General features: G+C 44.0%; 1 protein-coding gene and 1 long non-coding RNA gene across 8 annotated transcripts in view; one reads left to right on the forward strand and one right to left on the reverse strand.

The window, feature by feature from the left end:
* LOC142069467 (uncharacterized) overlaps positions 1–755 on the reverse strand; it is an 82,382-nt gene extending 81,627 nt beyond the window's left edge. The window contains exon 1 of the long non-coding RNA XR_012665311.1: positions 515–755. This is a non-coding gene — a long non-coding RNA (uncharacterized LOC142069467). The remainder of the gene's footprint in view (positions 1–514) is intronic.
* A 116-nt stretch (positions 756–871) lies between these two features.
* The window catches only part of CAMKK1 (calcium/calmodulin dependent protein kinase kinase 1), a 203,850-nt gene continuing 182,647 nt past the window's right edge, over positions 872–22,074 (forward strand). Inside the window, exon 1 of one of the 7 annotated variants that reach the window (XM_048824468.2) lies at positions 872–994. The gene's annotated coding sequence lies outside the window, so the exon portion shown is untranslated. Of the gene's footprint in view, positions 1,128–1,198; positions 1,455–2,005; positions 2,069–3,013; positions 3,136–22,074 lie in introns of those variants that run through there. The other 6 variants (XM_048824472.2, XM_048824473.2, XM_048824467.2 and 3 more) reach the window with 6 other exon arrangements.

Raw genomic sequence — 22,074 nt, forward strand, 5'->3', positions numbered from 1 at the left:
GTTCAAAAAGCATGATTCAGCCCCCCCATAATGAGATTATTTTTAAATCCCATAATTTTTTAAGACAAATAAATTCTGAGTTCTTTTGATTTGCCTTCTGGTTTCTGAGCCTTGAGGGTGCACTTGGATTACATTTTCTACAACAGTGAAGGCTAGGAAATACTCCACCCCCCACTTATAAATGAAAGCTAGGAGTCTCAGATAATCACATGCCTCCAGAAGCTAAGGCATTAAGATAAACAACAAATATTGCAAGTTTCACTATAAAATGGTGAGAGTTGGCAGCACTTGAAGTGTGGGGTGAAAAATCCCTGACCTCCCACTCCATCAGATACATAGGGCTGTAGTAATTTGCCATTGGAAAACAATGGCTAAGATTTAATTTCTAGTGGCTTTAAAAATATTAGTCATTAAAAAGTAAATTGCTACCACTGCTTAACAAAGCAATGGGAATTCCAGTAATTAGGTGTATTTATCGTTACACTGCCCCCCTTTTAAATGCATGTAAAGATACCTTTTTCCTGGATACACAGTCATCAAGGCTGGTGATCTGCGAGACACTCACAGAATTCTCCCAAAACTGCAGAAAACAGTGATATAACCCCACATGGAAGAAATACGTTGAGATTTCGTTGTGAGGTTTTTCGATCAAAACGCTCCAATCAACCTGCAATTTACAGCAGGTTTGGGGAGAAAAGCCTATGGAAAGCTCAGAAGCAATGAACCAACAGGAACCCAACTTCATATAGTTATTTACATAGTCCTCTGTGCCTCCAATCAGAAACCAGAGTTATAATATACAGTCCACCAATCGCACTGGACATCAGAAATTTCCAATAGGAGGAGAGCCGAGGATGCTGCCCATGGTACAGAATTGCTGATAGGAGGATCACTTGATACTTTGTATAGTCTCTGCAAACAGAGGCACGTTGCAAACAGCCCAGACAGAGACCCAGAGCCGCAGCAGCTCTAGACCTTCCAGCAACCTGCCCAGGTGAGTGAATGCCAGAGGGTTACGTGCTGGGGCAGCAGCATCCGATCGGAGAGCGACACGTAGAGGGCTGGGCTGAGACCACCGAGTGCTCATATGCCTGCAGGGGGAAGCTGCAGAGGACTTTGCTGGCAAGGTAGGTGCAGCCCATCAGCACTGGGAGGGGAGGAAAGTGCATACAGCAGCCAGGCTGGGCTGGAGAAACTTGGCTGGCCGGTTAAGGATCTAATGCCTGGCACCCTTCCTGCTTCCTTGAGCTGAGTAAAATGCCCCATTGCTGCAGCTGTCTGGGATTCCCATACTCCGGCTGTCCTTCTGGAAGGGAATTTCTCATAGTCTTTGTACAGATCCTAGGGTCCTATGGGGCTGCTGCCCGGCTGAATCTGCCCTTTGCACATTGCTGGGAGGAGCGGTGCGTTTCCACCTACTCCCCTCACCAAGCCTGAAGGGTTCATGCCCAATGGTAAGCAACTGCCAGTGGCTTTGCTTGTGGCTGCACCAAGGGGCTTTTCGGAACGAAATGTGCCCCTTTCATCGAAGCAGATGAATGTTCAGCGCTGATGGAACAAAAGCGGGAGGATTTGGAAGCGACTTTCTGGCTTTAAATCATTTCATTGGGAGGGAATCGTTAGTGAATAGAGGAGGAAGGTTTAAATGATCTGCATCCTGCACATTATTCACCCCTGTGTTTGTGTAATGCATATTTATATTGTTGCAATATGCATTACATACCTAAGGATTGTGTTTTGTTCTCATTTGGGCATTACATCCAGCAGAGCATTTAGACAAATCATAGTAAGAATGAGATTGCTTTGCTCTGGAAGCAGATGCAGAATTCTCTTTGTATCCCATTTTCTATTTTGCCGAAGTGTCTCTAGTCTGCAAAAGGAAAGGGAAAAAAAGGAATAAAACAACCTCAGCTGGTTCTCTAACTCCTGTGATGCTTTTTGGGGGTGGTGCCTTGGGGGAATCTGCTTCTCACGCTGTATTCTTCCTAGAACCATATTCAGAGTGGATCTAGTGGAGCAGCCAAATATTCCAGTTGTATATACATGCATATCTATAAAAATCTGCATGGTATGTATTTCAGGACTGTGCTTCTCTCCATTTTTATGCTGAAAACACTGGCAAGTGATCTTGATTTTTTTTTTATTTTAAAGTTGTGACTAATTATCATGCACTGATTATAACACTGCTTATGTATGATTAATTCTGAGCTGATGTTTTTTTTAAATTAAATGTTGCTATAAATGCCTTTCGTAAACCTTTTAGGGCAGGGACTGTGGGCCAAATTCTGCTGTATTACACCAATGCAAATCCAGAGCAACTCTATAGATTGTGTAAATGGAACTTGGTCCCAGGTCCTTACTGATGTGCCAGATTCTGCTGTGTACACATGAAAATCTATGCTAATTCCATTGACTTCAGTGGAGTTACTCCTGATTTTAACTAGTGTAACTTTGAGCAGAATTTGTCGCTCTGGGTATAAATTGACAATGCTGTATAAATGTTTTACCGAAGGTATCTTTATAATAATAGTACGGCAGATTTTGTCCTCTGTGCACCTGAAATTTGACTTCAGACTGAAAAAAGTTACCACGCAAAACCTGAATTTTTAAAACACCATGCTTGTTGGCTGTATAGCAGGAAAACTGGCTGTAGCCTTGAAGAGCTCGTTTTTGGAGTTGTGCAGTGGGGGAAGGCGGTTACAGCAATCAAGCTATACATCAGCAGGTAGCTGGAAGCTGCTGTAGTTCTGGAGAATGGGTAGGAGGCAAGTCTAAGTGCATCTATCAGTGGGTACAGCGCAAGAGGTGCCACGGTCAGATCTACTCATTCACTGCTATGCTGGTTATACAAAATGTTCTGAGTAAACCCTGGGGGGGGGGGGGGGGGGGCGGTGGTTGTAGTGCTGCTGTTGCACTGCTGTGAATATATAGGCTGTCAGTGAGTTTCCAAGCTAAACACTCTACTACACTGGAGGTTGAAATTTATAGAAGTCCTCAATCTGGGAGGAAATGTGTGTTTTGTTTCTTGTTTTGTTTTTCCCCTTCCTAAAAGTCAAATCACACTCTCATTTTATTCACCTGAGTAATCCCACTGGTTTCCCTCACTCAAGTAAGAACTGAATTCTCATGATCAAGGTAAGCAGGGTTTGATCTATTCTTTTAAATTATTTATAATCGTCCTTTTTTTAAGTATCAGAGAAGCAAAATAATTTGCTATATTTATTTATAAAACATCCACAAATCTGGAGTTTTGAGGTTGTTTTTATAAAACTCCACCTCATTTTTCTTTGCTAAGTCTGAGTTTAAACCGTAAACGGATTTGCAAAAGAGCTCAGCTTCTATTTAGGTACCAAAATAAGTGCCCAGCTTTTCACAGAAGCTCAGCTCAGCACAGTATGTTGGGTTCTATGCAGTTTTGAAAATCTGGCTCTTATATAGGTGTTAGAATGGTTACTGAGTTCTTCTGAAATCTGGCCTCACTTATGGATGCTTGGCATTTGAAATTCTGGCTCTGAGCCCCTTAGAAAATGTGTTCCTTAGTTCTTGCTAACAGCAGAAGTTTACTTTTGCATTTCAGTCTCTCGGATATATGTGTTTACCGTGTGCTGTGATGAGAGACACTAGTTGGTTAACTAAGATCTGCTAATGAGTGTAAAATAGAATTGCTACAAAAGAAAATCAGGGAAAGATTGTATTGGATTCCTGTGTCCATGTTCAGATAGGTCTGTTTGACACTGGTGTGTGCTGACAGTGTAGCAATCTGGGTTGTAATGTGATTATTTATTTACCAATATTTTAGCATTAGAAATTGAAGGTCAATTGTTATTGATGCTATAGAAATTGCATGGAATCATAAGTTGTCCCAACTAGGTTTTCCTCAGTACATGAGGTGTGCTAAGATACTATGGTGAAGAGAGTCACATAAATACCTGGGTAGCTAGATAATGCAGAGAATTCTTAAAAATGTTATACAGTTTCCTGTGGTGGTTAAGAAAGTGAGTTTTTTTAAAAGGTGGTGAAACTGTTGTTCCCATCTTCAACACACTGGTATGTTGACATGGTAGCAGTGGTTTAATGTGAGCATGTTATAAGACATATGATGAAATAGAAGACTTTTGCATGAAAAGAGAGGCATGGGAAAACCCAGATGTTTAAGTAAAGGGTGTATTAGATGGCTAAGGAGATGCTGTGTATGGCTGAGATGTTGTGTAGTGTGCAGGACATTGCTTTTGCAAAGTGTCTGTTCGTATGTCTGTGGAATGTTTTGTTTTAATGTATAGCTTTGTAGTTTTGTTTCAAACTCAGAGACATAGTATTAAATAAACAAACTGATTTTAATAGCTTGAGACATTTAATATATAGGAAGTACCTATATATTAATTTCTGAGCAGGGAAATATACCCAAGTCACTTTAAGGAAGGATGGTATGCAGTTAAATCACAGGTTTGAGATACAGAACGCCTGGGCTCTATTCTCAGCTCTGCACCAGACCACAGTGCACCAGAAGAACTCCAGTGGTCTAGGGTAAATTCTTGGCTCTGTCACAGACTTTCCTGTGTGACCTTGGGCAAGTTACTTAGTTGCTCTGTGGCTTAGTTCTCTGTCTGTAAAATGTGGAGAATAATACTTCCCTACCTCACATGGAGGTTGTGAAGATAAATTCTTTCATGTCTGTGTACTGCTCAGATACTACAGTATAGGAGTCCTAGACTATAGAGCTATTAAAAAAATAAGGAACCATTTTTACAATTTATTATGAAAATTTCAAAACAATTCCATCATGAGTTGGTTAAAAAAACAGGGGGGGGGAGGAAAAAATTTTTGAGAAATGTTTGCAAAAAACTTTAATCTAAATTTTGAAAAATTTTGACCTATCCTGATAGAGAAGTCTATCAATTTTTATTTATTTATTTATTTATTTATTATTGTGGCGAACTCCACAATGATGTCTACTAACTGGAAGTTTATCCCCTTTGCTATGCCAAAGCCCCGGGAAGTTAGTTTTGAGCTGTCTTGGTAGCTTGGATTTTCCATTTTGACGGTGCACAGTATCAGCCTTTGCAATCACCAGTATTGATTTTGAGATTAGACTGTTGTTATTACTTGATTGGTATATAGTGCCAGTTGAAAGTTTTTTCCCCTACCAATATCTGACGTCCACCTTGCAATCATGCATGTACAGTGACAGCACTTTTATTGTTATCTCTGTCTTACTGATTCTTCAGAATAGTTCTCTTTTTTCCCTCATAATTGCCTGTACATTGTTGTTAAGGAAAGCTGCTTGTGTTGCAATGATAGCAGTTTCTGCAGCTGTGCTGTCAAAGCAAAATATATGATTCTGTTGTGGTTAAAAATCAATGGAAAGGTTTAGTTTAATAGGAATCATGGCTATTTTATTTACCTCCCTCTTTGCCATCATTTCAAGCTAAACATATAATGCAACTTCTATTAATGTGTTTATTTTTTCCCTGCAAGTCACCACAGCAGTTTTGACTTGTTTGGCTTTTGACATAGGATCACTTTGAAAAGATGCTTCTGAAATTGCATAAGGCAGGCAAGTAACCTTTAACTCTGTCACTTAAAAAGAAGAAAAATTCCACATTAATACTGTGATCCCACAAGTATTTGTGCAGGGTACAGCAGGTTGTTGTACTGCAGCATGAGTGTGCACAGGAATGAGTGAAATTAATCACAAGGTATGCTGACTTCTTTGCTCACAAGTGTGCAATGTATGGGTGGAGAATGGATATGTCTCAGGAAACATGGATTTAAGCTACAGCTTCTTTTGTTCTGATTAGGAGCTCAGGTACATTATTATTTATGTTAAAGTAGAACCTAGGGCTTCAACTGAGACTAGGCGCCCACTGTAATAGGCGTTGCGCACATACAAGAGAAATCCCTGCCCAAAGAACTTACAATCTAAATAATCAACACAAAGGATGGGAAGGCAAATAGAAGCACAGAGAGATGCCTTTCCCAAGGTCATACAGCATATCATGGAGCAGAGCTACAAATAGAACACAGGTCACACAAGTCCCAGTGCCATGCTCTATGGTCAGGATCACACTGCCCCTCTCAGTCACTCTTAGGGGCCCTCCTGCTAAGAGGTTGTAATGCAGTGGCCATGTGCGAGGGGTCTCACTGATACAGCACCGGGCTCACCCGCACTCCCTCAGCACTGTTGTTCTTCATGTGTGTGTGTGATTCTCTGCCTTCGCTTTGTAGAGGACCACACTCTGAATGTTCTCCATCAGATGTGATGCATTAATCGGCTTTAGAGGGCTAACTTTCTTTGGATGGGAATAAGTGGTTAATAATAGGCAGAACCCATGTGGTTTCCCCTGTGACTGCAGTATAATCTTGGAGTTTTAGCCGGTGAGGTATTAAACAAGACATCTGTCTTGAGTGTGTTTGGGGGAGGAGGAGAGTGCTAAAGCAAGGCATCAGGCTCTATCAATTTACAGTGCAGTGGATGGGTCCTGGAAGCAACGTCCACTGACTACTAGCATTTTCCTTCCAGTGTTAGTTTTATTTCAGACTGACAAAGAAGCTTTATCATGTTCCCACTGTCCCCATAGCTCTCCAAATTAAATTCTCTTGTGGAGCTCAAAGGACCAGTCTGTGGTTCTTTTTGTTACTGTAGCCATAGTTTAGATGATAACAGAATGAGGGACTCTAGAACAGACTGGCAGTGCCCTGTAATGGGTATTGCCAGAGCTGGCTGCAGCTACAGTGGCAGGCATATATAGGAGCAAGATTAAAAAACCCAGCTACACCCAGGATTCTAATAGGAGCAATTCTGTATATGTTAGACTATGAATATGTAATGCTAGGTGAGATAGACGGATTGCCTGGGAAGAGGAATTTAGGGATAAAGTGGACAGCAAGGTGATAGATGAGCCATGCCTGAGTTGTCCTGACAAAGTCCTGTGGCGTTTGTCCTTTGAAAATACTGAATTATATACTGAGAGTAACACAAGTACTTGTGCACTGTGTGTCAGAGATAACCCAATAAGAACTCTTAACATTGATGGCTTCACAGTTCTGTACAAACACTGACTAACTAATCCTCATAATCCCTCTGTGAAAAGAAATGGGAGGTTACGTATGGGGCAATAGAGACAGTAAAGTTAACTGCCTTGTCCACCATGACACAGCAATACCTGAGTCCTTTGTGAACAGGATTTTTATTTCCTTCACATTTCTGCTCATGGGACTGGATAAGAGGCAAATGGGATCCTTGAAATTGTTCCCAGAACCAGGTCTTGTGTTGAACACAATCCAACAAACCTGCCCCTAGGCACTCTCTATAAAGACACTGTATAAGCATAAGCTTATTTTAATTGCCTGAAATATACCAATGTGGAGAGCAGTATTAGACAAGCCACAAAATAGGTGCTGCTAAAAAGATCCCTTTTTCTACTGCAACATCAGAGAAAGTGGGCATTGTACTTTCATCGAGTAATGATTTCATCAAATGCTAGCCAAGTTGTTAGTCTGCTTTCTGTAATGCTGCAGTGTAGGAGATGCTTAATGGTGCATAAATGGAAGTGTCCTGAAAGCTACTTTGTATGTAAGGAAAGCCAAAAGGCTTCAGTCATTGATTACAACTAGGGTGAGGGACTAATCTCCATTAAAAACAAAACATGGATTTGGCCTGGTGTAAATCCGTAGCTCTAGTCAAGTAAATGACACTATGCTGCTAGTCAGTTATGTCAACAATTCTTGAGGTTGAAACTTGAAAGGCAGAATCTAATCTGAAGGTGAAGGGATGGTTTAAAATTGACTTACCACTGCAAACTCACTTTTTTACTTTGGACAGAGGAAGGCAGTAGCTTATGATTTTACATCAGAAAAGTCCGAGTAAAGAATTGAGGCCCGGGGTGACTCAAGGGATTGTTAATAGGGTACAGAGACTTTCACTGGAAATCAGTGGGGTTGGGATTCTCAGAGGAGTTACGCATCCAAATCCTATTGAAATTCATTGAGTTCTCCCTTAAGCTCCTTTGAAAATCCCAGTGTAAGAGTCCTGTTTAATTAAGGATGAGAATTTGGCCCTATATCCAGTCTCGCATACATGGATGATGGACATTTGTCCTTTCATATGTTTGGAAGCACTGTTTATTCATATGCAGCAGAATAGGCACAACCATGTGGAACATGAGGATATGTTCCTGCTGGTTCTCCCTATATTTTATTTACCTGTTGATGAGTGAAATCCAGGACGCTCATGCATTTTCACTCTTGGTCCCTCCCAGACTTTTGGAAACAGTGTCCTCTCAGGAGGTCCAGGAGTTCTGTGGTCACCACGCCTAATCTTGAAACGATCACTGACAAAGGGACAACTGAGGCAAATACATCAGGTGTTTAATCTGCTAGTTCCTATGGGCTCTAACACCTTGTGAGTCCTAGGGTTGCCAACAGTCCCGTATTATAAGGGACATCCCTTATTTTTTCATCTCTATACAAGATTGGGACTTGCTGAACGCTGCAAAAAGCAGCAAGAAATACTCCTGGCGAACATAGGTGAGTTCTTCTTCTTCTTCATAATTAATATTGGGACGAGGGGTGGGGCAGGGGTTCTAAGAAAACAGTCTGTTATTTTTGAAATACAATGTTGGCAACCCTAGCTCCTAACTGACTTCCACACCATGCTCCACCCTGGACCCCAGATACATCTGTGACCCATTTCTTCCAACCGCCACAGAACCTTCTGCCCTCCCTTCTCCCAACTGTCACGGAATCTTCCCCACTGCCTCTGTGACCCCTCCCCCCATCTGCCCCGGAATCTTCCTCCCCCCCCAACTGCCTGAGAACCTTCCCCCCTGCCTCTGTGACCCCCCCCAACTCCCACAGAACCTTCTTCCCCCAACTGCTTCAGAACCTTCCCCCTGCCTGGGTGAAACCCCAACTCCCACAGAACCTTCTTCCCCACCCCCAACTGCTTCAGAACCTCCTCCCTGCCTCTGTGACCCCTCAACTGCCACAGGACCTGTCTCCCCCTTAACTGCTTCAGAACCTTCCCCCTGCCTGGGTGAAACCCCAACTCCCACAGAACCTTCTTCCCCACCCCCAACTGCTTCAGAACCTCCTCCCTGCCTCTGTGACCCCTCAACTGCCACAGGACCTGTCTCCCCCTTAACTGCTTCAGAACCTTCCCCCTGCCTCTGTGAAACCCCCATCCCAACTGCTACAGAACCTCCACCTGACTCTGTGACCCCCCCATCCCAACTCCCACAGAACCTGTCTCCCCCTTAACTGCTACAGAACCTCTCCCCTGCCTCTGTGACCCCCTCCCCTCCAACTCCCACAGAACCTTCCTCCCCCAACTGCTTCAGAACCTCCCCCCTGTCTCTGTGAACCCCACCCCAACTACCACAAAACCACCCCTTCCTGCCTCGTGACCCCTCCTCATCCCAACTGCCACAGAACCTCCCCGCTGCCTCTGTGACTCCTCCCCCCAACTGCCACAGAACCTGTCTCCCCCCAAACTGCTTCAGAACCTTCCCCCTGCCTCTGTGCCCCCCCACTCCCACAGAACCTTCCTCCCCTCAATTGCTTCAGAACCTCCCCCCGCCTCTGTGACTCCCTTCCTCCCTAATGCCATGGATCCGTCCCCCATCTCTGTGACCTCCCAACTGCCATGGAACCTTTGTCCAGTCCCCCCTTCCGTGATCCACCCCCTCCTCCCCACTGCCCTCCTTGTTGCTACAAAACCTTTCCTTGCTGGCAGCCCCCCATCACCCACCTGAGCAGGAGCAAAAATGCAGGCGCAGACTCGCCCCCAGCAGTGTCACCGCCCTGCTATGACTGTAATAATAATGAATGGCTGGTTTGGTTGCTTTAAAAAAAATCCACTATGGGAAGATCCTGGTTTCTATGACTAGACATTTATTTTTTCAGAACTGATGTGTATAAACGGAGTCAAAGCTGTTAGTTGTAACCATTAAAGCTGTAAGGGGCTTGTGCCTGGTCACCTGAGACACAGTGTCTCCCCATGTCATACTGCCACAGTTAAGATCCATGGGGGCTCTTGAGCTGGAGTCCTCTCAGTTCAAATTGGGGGGCTACTGGCAGAGCCTTATGTGGGGAGGTCCTTTGCTGTGGAAGTTGCTTCTCCCCATTGTCCGCCAAGACTTGGGGTTGTTTGACTCACTGTGATAATGGAGACCATATAAGTACATTAGATAGTCTACTTGATTACATTTGTTGACTGTATTTGGTGTGAATTGTAAAGGTGGATGGAGGGTACCAATTATTGCTGTACATTGAAAGAATAAAGATAAATATCAGCTGAACAAAAGATAGATGGGTTTGTATTCGCAACTTCAAACAAATATTGAAAACTGTGTAGAAGGACAGTTTTTTTGACATTATTCTTTATATTATGGTCACTCCTGGGGGTCCCAAATGAGATCAGGGCTCCATTGTGCTAGGTGCTGTACATACAGATAGAGATGGTCCCTGCCCCCAAAGAACTTACAGTCTAAATAGAGAAGACTGCATGGGAAGCAAAGTGATTTGCCCAAGGTCACACAACAGGTTAGTGGCATCCTAGGCTACTACCCTATACAGTGGACTTCACTGCCTCTTATGGCAGCATGCTTTGTCTTTTTTTTCTTTGTTAGATCTCTCTTCTTTCTCTATTGCTTTCCATTTCTTATTCCTTCTTTTCTCCTTCCTGACCTTCCCCATTTCTTTTCTGCTCTGGCGCTCTGTTTTGGGAGAGAAACACTAATTCATCAGCCTGATTTAGCTCTGGAGCGTGAGCATCTTAAAATCTGTCCTTTGGAAAGTGACGTAATCTGCAGCAAAGAGAGACAGTTAAATGTAACTGTTATGCGTGTTCGGCCATAAAAACAATGTATATGGTAGAAGTGTGTGGAAGTTATTGTTGACATAGCTCATTCATCCCAAAGGTATCAAAACTCAATAGTGATGCTTGTGATGAATAAGGCAATATACTAAATAGATGCGGTGTGCACAAGCATGCCGTTTTAATTAAACAAAAACCTGTTTGAAAAAAGCACCTTTTTAGCACTTTGAAAATAAAAATATGCTGATGCTAATTCACATAATATTAATCTGAAGGATTAGCAACAGGACAAAAGAAACACGACAAAAGAAAATCCATGGACTACAGTAGTGGCTGCTTCCCTGAGGTATGCAGTTTTGGCCACTGGATTCGTGTAATGAGGATCCACCTACCTGCTCCTTGTCCCAAGCCCATTCTGGATTGCCATGGAGCACTGTTATAGGACACAGAACCACTGTTTCCCACCCAAGTTCTTCCATATCTGGGGAATTCTCAGTCTGGGAGACTTCCTTTTTAGGGAGCCTTAATCCAAAACGCACTGAGGGCCACAGTTTCTCCGGACAGGACTGATCTTTTCAGCTGTCTCAAAGGTTGCTGTCTATTGAGATAGAGCAATATTTCCATCCGGTTGTTTTATAGCCAACCACAATTAAAATCTATGCTTTTCTCGGAGTTCAAGTTCTTTGTGCCAGAAAGTGTGCTAGATTAATTTAGCTCATTTGTCTCTGGTGTAACTTTAGAATTTCATATGAATCTGTGACTATGCTCAGACAAAGCTGTGAAGTGTTGAGAGTGATAAATTCTCCAGCATGTATTGTTCAAGTAAGTTTATAGTAAAATTGTTAGCTAGTTAGCAGTGACTGTGCTAATTATATTGGTGTGAGCATAAACAGAAATTAACGCTGCGATGCTGTGTGTGAGATGTTCCACTGCTTGCTGGAGAAGTATTTATATTCTGTGTTGTTTTCTGAGATTTGGCTTATCATTTTCTCTTCTCTGGCTCCTCTGTTAGAGCCCTTGTTATGTTGTCAGCAAAGCTACTGTATTTATTACTGGGGATAAATTATGCCATATGCAGGAAAATCCATCGCCTGATTCTCCTCTCAGTGACACTGGTGTAAACTGGCAATAATCCCACTGAAGTGAGTGGCGTTTAACCAATACAAAATCTGTGAAAGTGAGGTAACAGTCAAGCTCACTGTGTCTTACACTCCTCAAATTTTCCTTGTTTTTACACCTTTGTAGCTCACTGGCTTTAATAGTCCCTCCTGATTGACATCATTATAAGAGAGAGGAGGATCAGGTCCTGTTAGTTTCATCTTGCAGAGTTTACTGCTCATGGTGAATGAGAGTCACTTTCACAGAGTGGAGGCATAACCCGAACAGGTCCTTATAGAAACATCAGGAACACAGAGCCCTGTGAATCCTGTGCATCTCCCAAGATGAGGGGAAGGACAGGAGGGCTGCTCCCTGGGACCCCCAACTCTTATGCTAGGTCCCATAGAAACCCTTGTTATTATTAGCACCATAATTCATGTACATGTTAAGAGCAGAGCCTGCATATAAATGTACTCTCTTATAGACCCATTGGTTACTTCTTCCAGCCAAGAAAACTTACTAACTTTCCTGGTTTAGAGTTTTCTCTTGGGGAACAAAGCACTGATCCTACATCTCAGATGATCAATTTCCTTGCAGGCTGTATATACATAATACATTTGCAGAGAAAAAGTTCTAGGATTTGCTCTTTTTTTTTTTTTTAAGATGAATTCTGAGATAGCAGTCAGATTCAGATCACACTGATCAGAAGCCAGGCCTACAGATTCATGAGAATCAGAATTTAGAGAAAGCGTGGTCCAGTAGTTAGGGCACTAGCCTAGGGTATGGAAGCCCTAGGTTCAATTCCTAGCTCTTCCCCAGTTTCCTGTGTGATTTGGTTAGGTCACTTAGCCATGGTTTACACTAGGAGTTGAGGTCAAATTTAGCAGCATTAAATCGATTTAACCCTGTACCCGTCCACATGACGAAGCCCTTTTTTTCGACTTAAAGGGCTCTTAAAATCGATTTCCTTACTCCACCCCCGACAAGGGGATTAGCGCTGAAATCAGCCTTGCCGGGTTGAATTTGAGGTACTGTGGACACAATTAGATGGTATTGGCCCCTGGGAGCTATCCTAGAGTGCTCCATTGTGACCGCTCTGGACTGCACTCTCAACTCAGATGCACTGGCCAGGTAGACAGGAAAAGGCCCGCGAACTTTTGAATTTCATTTCCTGTTTGGCCAGCGTGGCAAGCTGCAGGTGACCGTGCAGAGCTCATCAGCAGAGGTGACCATGATGGAGTCCCAGAATCGCAAAAGAGCTCCAGCATGGACCGAACGGGAGGTATGGGATCTGATCACTGTATGGGGAGAGGAATCCGTGCTATTAGAACTCCGTTCCAGTTTTCGAAATGCCAAAACCTTTGTCAAAATCTCCCAGGGCATGAAGGACAGAGGCCATAACAGGGACCCGAAGCAGTGCCCTGTGAAACTTAAGGAGCTGAGGCAAGCCTACCAGAAAACCAGAGAGGCGAATGGCCGCTCCGGGTCAGAGCCCCAAACATGCCGCTTCTATGATGAGCTGCATGCCATTTGAGGGGGTTCAGCTACCACTACCCCAACCGTGTTGTTTGACTCTTTCAATGGAGATGGAGGCAACACGGAAGCAGGTTTTGGGGACGAGGAAGATGATGATGAGGAGATTGTAGATAGCTCACAGCAAGCAAGCGGAGAAACCAATTTTCCTGACAGCCAGGAACTGTTTCTCACCCTGGACCTGGAGCCAGTGCCCCCCGAACCCACCCAAGGGTGCCTCCCGGACCCGCCAGGCGGAGAAGGGACCTCTGGTGAGTGTACCTTTTAAAATAGTATACATGGTTTAAAAGCAAGCGTGTTTAATGATTAATTTGCCCTGGCATTTGCGGCTCTCCTGGATGTACTCCTAAAGCCTTTGCAAAAGGTTTCTGTGGAGGGCAGCCTTATTGCGTCCACCATGGTACCACTTTACCACGCCAGGCTAGTAGCACGTACTCGGGAATCATTGTACAACAAAGCGTTGCAGTGTATGTTTGCTGGCATTCAAACAACATCCATTCTTTATCTCTCTGTGTTATCCTCAGGAGAGTGAAATATCATTCATGGTCACCTGGTTGAAATAGGGTGCTTTTCTTCAGGGGACACTCAGAGGAGCCCGTTCCTGCTGGGCTGCTTACCTGTGGCTGAACAGAAATGTTCCCCGCTGTTAGCCACGGGGAGGGGGGAGGGTTGAGGGGCTAGCCACGCGGTGGGGGAAGGCAAAATGCGACCTTGTAACGAAAGCACATGTGCTATGTATGTAATGTTAACAGCAAGGTTTACCGTGAAAGAGTGTACCCATTGTTCTATAAAATGTGTCTTTTTAAATACCACTGTCCCTTTTTTTTCCTCCACCAGCTGCATGTGTTTCAAGGACCACAGGATCCTCTTCTTCCCAGAGGCTAGTGAAGATTAGAATGCAAAAAAAAACCACACTCGCGATGAAATGTTCTCTGAGCTCATGCTGTCCTCCCACACTGACAGAGCACAGACAAATGTGTGGAGGCAGACAATGTCAGAGTGCAGGAAATCACAAAATGACTGGGAGGAGAGATGGCGGGCTGAAGAGAGTAAGTGGTGGGCTGAAGAGAGGGCTGAAGCTGAAAGGTGGTGGCAGCGTGATGAGAGGAGGCAGGATTCAATGCTGAGGCTGCTGGAGGACCAAACCAGGATGCTCCAGTGTATGGTTGAGCTGCTGGAAAGGCAGCAGGAGCACAGACCGCCGCTACAGCCCCTGTGTAACCAACCACCCTCCTCTCCAAGTTCCATAGCCTCCTCACCCAGATGCCCAAGAACACGGTGGGGGGGCCTCTGGTCACCCAGCCACTCCACCCCAGAGGATTGCCCAAGCAACAGAAGGCTGGCATTCAATAAGTTTTAAAGTTTTAAACTTTTAAAGTGCTGTGTGGCCTTGTCCTTCCTTCCTCCACCACCCCTCCTGGTGCTTCCCTCCTCCACCACCCCTCCCAGGCTACCTTGGCAGTTATCCCCCTATTTGTGTGATGAATTAATAAAGAATGCATGAATGTGAAGCAACAATGACTTTATTGCCTCTGCAAGTGGTTATCAAAGGGAGGAGGGAAGGGTGATTAGCTTACAGGGAAGTAGAGTGAACCAAGGGGGCAGGAGGATTTCTTCAACAAACAGAACTTTCACACCATAGCCTGGCCAGTCATGAAACTGGTTTTCAAAGCTGCTCTGATGCACACCGTGCCCTCCCATGCTCTTCTAAACGCCCTGGTGTCTAGCTGCGAGTAACCAGCAGCCAGCCGATTTGCCTCAACCTCCCACCCCGCTATAAACATCTCCCGCTTACTCTCACAGATATTGTGGAGCGCACAGCAAACAGTAATAACAGTGGGAATATTGGTTTCGCTGAGGTCTAACTGAGTCAGTAAACTGTGCCAGCGTGCTTTTAAACATCCAAATGCACATTCTACCACCATTCTGCACTTGCTCAGCCTGTAGTTGAACAGCTCCTGACTACTGTCCAGGCTGCCTGTGTATGGCTTCATGAGCCATGGCATTAAGAGGTAGGCTGGGTCCCCAAGGATAACTGTAGGCATTTCAACATCCCCAACAGTTATTTTCTGGTCTGGCAATAAAGTCCCTTCCTGCAGCTTTTGAAACAGACCAGAGTTCCTGAAGATGCAAGTGTCATGTACCTTTCCCGGCCATCCCATGTTGATGTTGATGAAACGTCCTTTGTGATCCACCAGTGCTTGCAGCACTATTGAAAAGTACCCCTTGCGGTTTATGTACTCACCGGCTTGGTACTCCAGTGCCAAGATAGGGATATGGGTTCCGTCTATGGCCCCACCACAGTTAGGGAATCCCATTGCAGCAAAGCTATCCACTATGACATGAACATTTCCCAGGGTCACAACCCTTGATATCAGCAGATCTTTGATTGCGTTGGCTACTTGCATCACAGCAGCCCCCACAGTAGATTTGCCTACTCCAAATTGATTCCCGACTGACCGGTAGCTGTCTGGTGTTGCAAGCTTCCACAGGGCTATCGCCACTCGCTTCTCAACTGTGAGGGCTGCTCTCATCTTGGTATTCATGCGCTTCAGGGCAGGGGAAAAGAAGTCACAAAGTTCCATGAAAGTGCCCCCTACACATGCGAAAGTTTCACAGCCACTGGGAATCGTCCCAGACCCGCAACACTTTGCGGTCCCACCAGTCTGTGCTTGTTTCCCGAGCCCAGAATCGGCGTTCCACAGCATGAACCTGCCCCATTAGCACCATGATGCATGCATTGGCAGGGCCCATGCTTTCAGAGAAATCTGTGTCCATGTCCTGATCACTCACGTGACCGCGCTGCCGTCACCTCCTCGCCCTTTGCCAGGTTCTGGTGCTGCATATACTGCTGGATAATACGTGTGGTGTTTAATGTGCTCCTAATTGCCAAAGTGAGCTGAGCGGCCTCCATGCTTGCCTTGGTATGGCGTCCGCACAGAAAAAAGGCGCGGAACGATTGTCTGCCGTTGCTCTGACGGAGGGAGGGGCGACTGACGACATGGCTTACAGGGTTGGCTTCAGGGAGCTAAAATCAACAAAGGGGGTGGCTTTACATCAAGAAGTATTTCAGGCAGGACTTCACGGAGGGTTCCAATAAGAAATGGTGCATCTAAGTTATTGTTCTTATTGGAACAATGAGGTTAGTCTGGCCTCTGATTGATACATGGCTAGATTTACCTCGCTGCACCTTCTCTGTGAGTGACTGCAGTGTGACCTAGAGGAATGAGTCCCCTAGACAGGGGAGGAGGGGGAAGCAAATGAGTATAAAACAAATCTGGTCTATTTCTTGTTTTGATCCACTCCATCTATCTTTTACATCTTTGGCTGGCAGCAGACGGTGCAGTAAGACTGCTAGCCATCCACATCTCCTGGCTGCTCGGCAGAACGTGGTGCAATAGGACTGCTAGCCATCCTCATCTCCTGCCTGCTCGCCATAAGATGGTGTAATGGGATTGCCGGCAGGACTAAAGAGAATGACCTGGTCGAGACACTATTAATTTAGTGCCTGTGCCCATGTCTGCCCAGGCGCACCTGACCGACCGTCCTGAGGCAGCCACGATGACAGTGGTTATCAAGCCTATTGCACCGTCTGCTGCCACAAGGCAATGGGTTGCTGCTGCTGTGTAGCAATGCAGTACCACATCTGCTAGCACCCAGGAGACGTAGGGTTACAGTGAGTTGAGCGGGCTCCATGCTTGTCATGGTATGGCATCTGCACAGGTAACTCTGGAAAAAAGGCGTGAAACGATTGTCTGCTGTTGCTTTCATGGAGGGAGGGCCTGGCGACATGTACCCAGAACCACCTGCGACAAAGTTTTTTGCCCCATCAGGCATTGGGATCTCAACCCAGAATTCCAATGGGCGGCGGAGACTGCAGGAACTGTGGGATAGCTACCCACAGTGCAACACTCCGGAAGTTGACGCTAGCCTCAGTACTGTGGAAGCACTCCGCCAAGTTAATGCACTTAATGCACTTGGAGCATTTTATGTGGGGACACACACAATCGACTATATAAAAACGATTTCTAAAAAATCGACTTCTATAAATTTGACCTGATTTCGTAGTGTAGACATACCCTTAGTCTCTCTGTGCCTTGATTCTCAACCTGCAAAATGGGGATAATAGCACTGCCCTAACTTGTGGGGTACTGTCAGAATAAGTACATTAAAGATTGTGAGGTGCTCAGATTTTGCAGTGCTCACCTTGTAAAATGGATTGAGCACATACTTTTGACCTCCTAGCAGAGTGGTGTGGGGTTTTATGCTTTGAGCTGACCATGTTTTTTTGAGTAAATGAGTACCATGTGTTCATTTGCTGAGCAAGCCCAGGTTGAATATACCTTGCAAAGACATATTAGTGTGTAAATAAAGAGCTGCAGACACTCATGCTTATGTAGACATATATCTGTGTTATACGCAATATTATTTTCTAGGCCTGTTTAGGATGAAACTAAAGAAGTCAGAGTTGTGCTTTTTATTTACATCACACTGAGTAGCATTCTTTGGTTTGCATTTAACTATCAGAGGTAGCTATGTTCATTTACAGTTTTAATTAACCCCCTCAAGTGTGCTATGTTAAATATTTAAATCACTCTTCTATATTGATAAATTTGTCTAGATCTACCTTATATGTAGTATAAATACCAGGCCAAAAGCATTTAACTTAATGCTATTTTGCTTCTGCTACCACTGAAGCATATTGGCCCCAATTCAGGAAAATACTTAAGCATGTGCTTAAGTCCATCCTATCCGGGACAGCTTTTAAGCATGTGATATCAATGGGATTTAAGCACATGCTGAAATTCTCTGTTGAATTGGGGCCACACATATTAATTATGTTAATTGCCATGGCATATTTGCCATCATGCAGCTGGAGGAACACACAAAAAGGGCCAACCAAAAGAATCCATCCCTCTAAAAGTATGTAAAAGAGGGAAAGCTCATGGGACTTAACAACATACAAGACATGCAAAGAATGGCCTAGGATAGACAGGGATGGTGGAGGCTTATTCGTGCCCTAAGCAATATTTGATGGCATGGGAAGGATACAGGTTCAATATATTAATTCATTCAGTGCACAGAAGGGACTTGCTCTGAGCATGAATCATGATTGTGTAGTGAAGGAAACTGTTGTCTGTAGGATCCCTGACTCATTTGTTGCAGAAGTTGGAAAGTGTGCAGTAAATGAGGCAGAGGATTGCAGAAAGAGAGAGGACGATCTTCTCACAATGCCCAGTCAACCTGTGGAACTCTTTGTCAGAGGATGTTGTGAAGGCCAAGACTATCACAGGGTTCAAAAAAGAACTAGATAAATTCATGGAGGATAGGTCCATCAATGGCTATTAGCCAGGAATGATGTCCCTAGCCTCTGTTTGCCAGAAGTTGGGAATGAGTGACAGGGAATGGATTACCTGTTCTGTTCATTCCCTCTGGTGCACCTAGCATTGGCCACTGTCAGAAGACAGGATACTGGGCTAGATGGACCTTTGGTCTGTCCCAGTATGGCCATTCTTATGTTCTTGTGGATAAAGCAGTTCAGTGCCCCAGGCAGCATTCTTCATTCATTCTGACTGCTCAATGCTGGAAATGGACAACAAGGGGATGGATCACTTGATGATTGCCCTGTTCTGTTCATTCCCTTTGAAGCATTTGGCATTGGTCACAGTCAGAAGACAGGATACTGGGCTAGATGGACTGTTGGTCTGACCCAGTATGGCCATTCTTATTTTCTTTTTTAATTCTATTCCTGCCTCTGCCACAGAGTTCCTGTGTGATGCCGGGCAAGTTACTTATGCCAAACTTTTCACTGATGGTTAGTAATTGTGTGTTTCTCATTTTTTGGGTACTTGATCTGAGGTCTTGGAATCTGATTTGCAGAAGTGATGAGTACTCACAGGTGCAACTGGAGTCAATGGGAGGCTTGGGAGCTGTGATTTGAATATATAAAGTGGTGTATAATGCTATGTACTCTGAAATATCAGCTCCCAGGTGCTAAAATTGGGCATCCAGAATTAGTTGATACTTTTGACCATAATCTCTCTGTGCCATAGTTCCCCATCTGTAAATTGGGGATAATTATGCCCTCTGTCATTTTACAGAGGTGTTGTGAAAATAAATATATACTTGTGAAGCACGCAGATTCTATATTGATGACCATCACAGAAAAGCCCATGAGGAATTATTCTGTAGAGCAGGATTTGAATAGTGTGCAGCAAACAAGGCACGTGGGACCGTACATTAAACAGTGAGGAGAAAACAAAATCTTGAATAGCTGCTCATTAAGTGAGCACAATCCATTCTGTGCAGTCAATGAGGCAGGAGTCGTGGAAAAAATAGTATGTGATAAGGTAATTAAAAACTGTATCATAATGTACATGCACAAGGGAGCAGAATTAAGGTTGCACAGGCAATCTTATTTCTGGCATTTACTAACTTTTGAGTGCTTGACTTTGCATCCTTAATCCCCTTTTAACATAGTTTATTTGTGTGCAATTTAATATTTATGTTGTAAATGAGGATTAGAGTCCCATTGTGATAGGCACTGCAAAGGTGCATACAAAATCATGAATTTGCCAAGGGGAGCATATATACCGTATTAGAACTTTAAATCCAATTAGTGACCCTCTATTAGTGACCTATGGCTGATGATGGATGGTTATATGGTGTTGAAACTTCTAAAGCCCCATTCTGTTGCTTTCTACAGGTAACTGCATTGGTAAAGATTAAAAACAACAACCCTAAACTCTGCAAGATTGGGTATTTTACAAAGCAGCAGTTCTGAGCGATGGGTTTCTGACACAGTCATCTCAGACTTGAACAGATAGTAGCATTCCCAGCAAATCCTTTTCATCTTCCCTGTGCTAATTGCTCTATGCTCAGAAACAAGATTATCTTGTTGCCTTGGTAGATCATTATTTCCCTGCCACCTTTAAAAGTGTTTTGGTCCCTCACATCAGCCAAAACAACTTAAAGGTACCATCCAGTTTTTACCAGCCACAATCATGTAGTGACATTAATGAACTTCAAATGCTTCGAGTTAATATAATGCCTCGTAGTAACTCACCCTGACTTTTTTATACATAGACATTAGAGTGATAGTGCATCTGCTCCAGCATGTTTCCATACTCCAGTCAAGTTGCCTCCTTTCCCTCTCATAAAATATTGATGCAGGCAGTGCTTGTAATTTGGCTTGCAGTGATAGGATAAAGGTATGACTTATTCATGTCATGTAGGAGTTCATTCCTTGATGTTGGATGGATTAATTAAAGTCTTAAAACATGGCAGGGTGTGACTTTAATATGTGCTTATATTGTACAGTCGGACTTAGCTGATTTCCACTCATCACTGGGATTCCCATTGGGAGTTACCAAATGAATAAGTCAACGAATGATAAGAAGATAAAGCTGGTCCACTACCAAATGTATCAGAGGGGTAGCCGGGTTAGTCTGGATCTGTAAAAGCGGCAAAGAGTCCTGTGGCACCTTATAGACTAACAGACGTATTGGACCATAAGCTTTGGTGGGTGAATACCCACTTCGTCGGATGCATGTACCGACAAAGTGGGTATTCACCCACGAAAGCTTATGCTCCAATATGTCTGTTAGTCTATAAGGTGCCACAGGACTCGTTGCCACTTTTACCAGTTGTATGATACATGTAAATGTGTTCTGCCAGACTTTTAGCAAAACTAATAGAGTCTGAGTAACATGAGACTGTGACATCTGTATTGTTTTATTGTTTCCTTGTGCTCCCCCATCTATCTGGCTCCACCTATTTCTTTTTTTAGGCTCAGATAGTAAGCTCTTTGGGATACAGAGCATTGACTTCTTCTTTGTTTGTACAGCTTATAGTACAATGGAGCCCTGGTCCATGACTAGGGTGCCCAGGTGCTACCACAGTACAAATAATAAATAATAGTAAAGTGAACCTCAGAGCTTTAAGAACTGCATAGACTCAGGGAATCCAAGGCCAGTTCTGAGTTTATTAGCCACAAGAGAGCGTATCAGAGACTTTGCTACCGTACTCCTGCTTTTAAAGGCCTGATCCTGCAGCTGTCATTGACTTGTGCACAAAACTCCTGCTGATGGTAATTCTGTATGTGGTGTGGTCACAGGATCAGGCTCTAAAACTCTTCTGTAGTGTGGGGAGAACATTGTTCTCTTAGCTTTTGTGAATTGCAAAGCATGTGGATTATCTGAAGTTTTTATAGCAAGGAAACTTGAATTATTCTGGATCTCTGGTTCCATTGAAGGAGCTGCTGCTGGTAAATACGTGAGCAAAGCAAGTGTGTTCCAAGAATCTGAGTATTCTTAAAATAAAATCAGAATGAATACTTCCTTGGCCCAAGCATTTCCCTTCTATTAGAGCCTCTCTCTCTTTTTGCTAAGACGGTGGCCTTTTCCCAAGACACAGCTTTTATTAACCTAGAAATGCACTGACATTTCTACATGAGAATGACTCCTAGCAAATATGGGAGCTGTGCGGAGACTCTTTGCAAATCGCCAGCATAATTATCTCTGAGAGAAGAGAAGGCTACTCCACAAATGTGTTCATCTCCAGAGGAATTTGGTTTTCCTTCAGAGATGTTTCTCTGCAAAAGTGCTTTACTGCAAGTCCGTGAACAT

The sequence above is a fragment of the Caretta caretta genome, chromosome 17 (genome assembly GCF_965140235.1).
Source record: "Caretta caretta isolate rCarCar2 chromosome 17, rCarCar1.hap1, whole genome shotgun sequence".
Classification (NCBI taxonomy): Eukaryota; Metazoa; Chordata; order Testudines; family Cheloniidae; genus Caretta; species Caretta caretta.